Source organism: Neopelma chrysocephalum, unplaced genomic scaffold (genome assembly GCF_003984885.1).
Source record: "Neopelma chrysocephalum unplaced genomic scaffold, ASM398488v2 Primary Assembly neopelma1_187458, whole genome shotgun sequence".
Classification (NCBI taxonomy): Eukaryota; Metazoa; Chordata; class Aves; order Passeriformes; family Pipridae; genus Neopelma; species Neopelma chrysocephalum.
In genome coordinates this window covers 808-6,170 of record NW_020939144.1, presented here as the reverse complement: position 1 = coordinate 6,170, position 5,363 = coordinate 808, and the positions used below count along the sequence as shown (strand labels likewise).

At 36.6% G+C, this 5,363-nt stretch overlaps 1 long non-coding RNA gene across 1 annotated transcript; it reads left to right on the top strand.

Annotated features, from left to right (window-relative positions):
• Positions 1–411: 411 nt before the first annotated feature.
• LOC113963035 lies at positions 412–4,929 on the top strand. Its single transcript, XR_003532622.1, has 4 exons — positions 412–513; positions 1,851–1,979; positions 2,867–3,022; positions 4,843–4,929. It is a non-coding gene; the product is annotated as an uncharacterized LOC113963035 (long non-coding RNA).
• Positions 4,930–5,363: the final 434 nt, after the last annotated feature.

Sequence of the window (5,363 nt, the reverse complement as noted above, 5' to 3'; positions counted from 1 at the left end):
GTTTTGTCCTTCTGGAGACTCCTTAAATTTTAGTGGGAATATCGGGATTGGATGGATTTCTTCCTTCCCCCCAGGCTGTGCTGGGACACAACCAGGAAGTCAATCCCTGTCCCCAAAAATCTTGGGAATTTTGTTCCTTTTGTTCCTTTGTCTCATTTCCTGTGTGGTCCCGTGTGGAGAATCCTGGGAAAACCACCTTCCAAAGGGCCGGAATATCCCTGAAAACACTCCAGTTTTTTCCTGGGAGCTCCATCTCGCCCTCCCAAGGAGAACCATCCTTTGGACCAGGAGAATCCCCAAAAATCCCCTGGAATTAGAGCTGGAGGAGCTCCCGGGGGGATTCTGGTGCAGAAGTTCCGCTCCAGGAATTCGGGATTTTTCCTTGGAGATGAGTAACTCCGGGATCTGTTCCAGGAGGAAGAATTCATCGACTGGTGGAGCAAGTTTTATGCTTCCATAGGAGAGAGGGAAAAATGTGGCTCCTACCTGGAAAAGGGCTTTGACACCTTGAAGGTGAGTGGATTCCCTCATTTCTGGCTCTCCATGATTTTTTTGGGAATTTTAGGCTTTTTTTTTCCCCTGCTGGGTTGAAAAAAAAAAATGAAACATTTCCCCAAGGGGAAAAAATGGAATATTTTCAAAATGAATGTTGGTTTTAAAATGTGTATTTTTAAAAAAATAAATAGCGTTTTAAAGGTAAGGATTGTTTTAAAAATATATTTTATATTTAAATATAAATATAAATATTATGGTTTTAAAATATATTTTATATAAAAATATAAGTATTGTTTTAAAATATAATTGATATATAAATATAAATATTATGGTTTAAAATATATTTTATATAAAAATATAAGTATTGTTTTAAAATATAATTGATATATAAATATAAATATTATGGTTTAAAAATATATTTTATATAAAAATATAAATATTGTTTTAAAATATAATTGATATATAAATATAAATATTATGGTTTTAAAATATATTTTATATATAATATAAATATTATGGTTTAAAATGTATTTTATATATAAATATAAATATTATTGTTTTAAAAATGTATTTTTTATATATAAAAATAAATATTGTTTAAAAATATATTTTATATATAAATATAGTTTTAAAAAATAATTTATATAAAAATATAAATATTATGGTTTAAAAATATATTTTTATATATAAATATAAATGTTATGGTTTAAAATATATTTTTATATATAAATAAAAATATTGGTTTAAAATATATTTTATATATAAATATAAATATTGGTTTAAAATATATTTTATATATAAATGAAAATATGGTTTAAAAATGTATTTTATATATAAATATAAGTATTGTTTTAAAATATATTTTATATATAAATATAGTTTTAAAATATATTTTATATACAAATATAGTTTTAAAATATAATTTATATATAAATATAAATATTATTGTTTTAAAAATATATTTTATATAAATATTGTTTAAAAATATATTTATATATAAATATAAATATTATTGTTTTAAAATATGTTTTATATATAAATATAAATATTGTTTTAAAATATATTTTATATGGTGTTTATTGTAGGGTCACCAAACTCTCCATCCCCATCCTTTGTCATGGGCTGGTGTTTATTGTAGGGTCGCCAATCTCTCTATCCCCATCCTTTGTGATGGGCTGGTGTTTATTGTAGGGTCACCAAACTCCTGGTGTTTATTGTAGGGTCGCCAATCTCTCCATCCCTGTGAGATGGAGATGGTGAGAGATCCCGGGATTTTGTCCCAGTGTGTTGGGGTTTTTTTCCCAGGATTTAGGAGGTTGGAGGGCTCCTGGTCCCCATCCCGTGTGTCCCTACAGGTCTACGAGTCGGAGCTGGAGGAGGTGGAGGAGTTCGAGCACCTCTGTGATTTCTGCCACACCTTCCCCCTGCTCCGGGGCCGCAGCCGCGACTGCAGCGACGACCCCTCGGTCGTGGGAGAGTTCAAGGTGGGAGCGAATCCCAATCCCTGGAATTTCGGGGGCTGGGAGGGCCCTTCCAGCCCAAACCATTCCATGGTGCCGGGAATTATGGGAGTGGTGGTTGTCCCAACCATGGGAGTGTCCAAGAATAGGTTGGAGCAGCCTGGGATGGAGGAAGGTGTCCCTGCCCGTGGAATTGGATCTTTAAGGTGCCTTCCAACCCAAAGCATTCCAGGATTCTGGAGCCAGGCTGGGAGAGCTGGGGGGGTTCCCCTGGAGAAGAGAAGGCTGCAGGGAGAGCTGAGAGCCCCTTGCAGGGCCTGAAGGGGCTCCAGGAGAGCTGGAGAGGGACTGGGGACAAGGGATGGAGGGACAGGACACAGGGAATGGCTTCCCACTGGAAAAGGGGAGATTTAAATGGGATATTGGAAGGAATTCCTGTCTGTGAGGATAGTGAGGCCCTGGAATGAATTTCCCAGAGAAGCTGTGGCTGCCCCTGGATCCCTGGAAGTGTCCAAGGCCAGGTTGGAGCCCCCTGGGCTGGTGGGAGGTGTCCCTGGGTGGAACTGGATGGGATTTAAGGTCTCTCCCATCCCAACTCATTCCAGGATTCCATGAATCCATTCTGGCTTCAAGCTGCCAGAGGGCAGGGTTAGGTGGGATATTGGGAAGGAATTCCTGGCTGTGAGGGTGGTGAGGGCCTGGGATGACATTCCCAGAGAAGCTGTGGCTGCCCCTGGATCCCTGGAAGTGTCCCAGGCCAGGCTGGATCCCCCAGGATATTGGGAGGTGTCTCTTCCCACACTGGCCCAAGACGACCTTTGAGGTCCCTCCCAATCCAACCCATCCCATCCCACGATTCCATGATCCACGTCCCACCATCCATTGCTCCTGAACTCCGGTGTCGTTCCCAGGGTTCCTTCAGGATCTACCCCCTTCCCGAGGATCCGCGGGTGCCGGCGCCGCCCCGGCAATTCCAGCAGCTCCCGGCGCGGGGCCTCCAGGAATGTCTGCTCCGGGTCTACATCGTCCGGGCCTTCGACCTGCAGCCCAAGGACTCCAATGGGAAGGTATCCCAGGATCCCAGGATCCAGTATCCCGATATCCTGGTGGGAATGCGCCGCTGGGCTCCGGGGGCGGGATCTTGGGACGGATTGATTAAAATTGACCAAAATCCGTCGATTCCGCTGAAAATTCAGGGATCTGTCCCTGTTTTCTGCCTCCGTTGGAACTCTGGGAATGCCAGAGCCAACTCTTTCTCATCCCACGGGGATTTTTCCATAGGATTGGTTCAAATATGGAAATGGGTTTTGGATTTTTAGCGGGTTTTTTAGGGATTTTGGTGCCAAAGGGCGACAAAATTCTCTCCTTTGCCAGTGTGGAAGGAAAATTTAAGGCAAAAAGGAAATTAGGTCTTTATTTTATTTTATTTTATTTTATTTTATTTTACTTTATTTTATTTTATTTTATTCTATTTTATTTTATTTTATTTTATTTTATTTTATTTTATTCTATACTATTTTATTCTACACTATTTTATTTTATTCTACCCTATTTTATTTTATTCTATACTAGTTTATTTTATACTATTTTATTTTATTCTACACTATTTTATTTTATTCTATACTATTTTATTCTACACTATTTTATTTTATTTTTTTAATTTTATTTTATTTTATTCGATACTATTTTATTTTATTCTATTCTATACTATTTTATTTTTTCTATACTAGTTTATTTTATCTTATTTTATTTTATTCTATACTATTTTATTTTATTCTACACTATTTTATTTTATTCTATACTATTTTATTTTATTCTATTCTATACTATTTTATTTTATTCTATACTATTTTATTTTATTCTACAGTATTTTATTTATTCTACAGTATTTTATTTTTTTTATTCCATACTATTTTATTCTATTTTATTTGTTCATTCTGGGTCACTTTGCCCCCCCCAAAAAATATCTCAGGGAAAGGCCCTTTTTAACTGTCTTTGTTCCCACTTGGAAACAGGGGAAAAGTTAAGGAAAACGATGGGAAATATTTGAATAGGTGAAGAAAGAGACATGAAATATAGAGAGGAAATAATATAGATATGAAAGATATTAAATATATGCGAGAAATATATGAAAAATATTATATATATGAAATATATGAAATAGATATGAAATATATATGTGAAAAATAGGAAAATTTATATATATGAAATATATATATGAAAAATAAGAAAATTTATATCTATGAAGTATATATGAAATATATATATTTGAAAATAAGAAAATTTATATCTATGAAGTATATATGAAATATATATATTTGAAAATAAGAAAATTTATATATATGAAATATATATGAAATATATATATGAAAATAAGAAATTTATATCTATGAAGTATATATGAAATATATATATGAAAATTAAGAAAATTTATATCTATGAAGTATATATCAAATATATATATATATGAAAATAAGAAAATTTATATATATTAAATGTATATGAAATATATATGAAATCTATATGAAATACATGAAAAAATGTATTAAGAAAATGAAACTGCTTTTTAACCTGCCCAGTTTTTAAAAATGGGTTTGGAATGAAGTTTTTCCAGTCCTTGGGAATCTCCCATAAGTGACTCCTGGGGATTAAAAATAAATAGAGAAAAAGCTCTTTTTTCACCCTGAAAACCCCAAACTGACCCGAATTTCTGGCCCTTGAGTCAGTTGAACCCCTTTTTAAAGGAATGCTGGTTTTCCAAGATTTATGGAACTGTGAGAGGGGTGGGGTTTGGAGCATCCTGGGCTGTGGAAGGTGGGACTGGATGGGATTTAAGGTCCTTCCCACCCCATTCCATGATTCCCTGTCTCTTGCTCCACCCCCTCAGTGCGATCCCTACGTGAAGATTTCCGTGGGAAAGAAATCCATCAACGACCAGGAAAATTACCTGCCCTGCACCCTGGAGCCTGTCTTTGGGAAGTAAGTGTGGATTCACTTTGGGAAGTAAGTGTGGATTCACTTTGGGATCCAGGGGAATTTTTTAATGTCACGTTGAGGGAATTGTGCTGGATGAGCCAGAGCTTCCCGTTCCAAGGTTGGATGAGGTTTGGAGCAACCTGGGATAGTGGAATCAGAGGGATTCCCATGAATCCCAGAGGGAATCAGAGGGATTCCACCCCCCCCATGGCAAGGGGTGGAATCAGAGGGATTTTAAGGTTCCTCCCATCCAATGGATTTTAAGGTTCTTCCCATCCAAACCATTCCATGATTCCCTTGGCTCTTGTCCATCTTCTCCCTGGGAATTCTGGGCTGTGGGATTGGGTTTGCTCTGTCATCAATGGACACACCCAGGAGGGACGTTTAGACCTGGAATTCCCTTGGGGAGGAATAATCCTCATCCCACTGGGA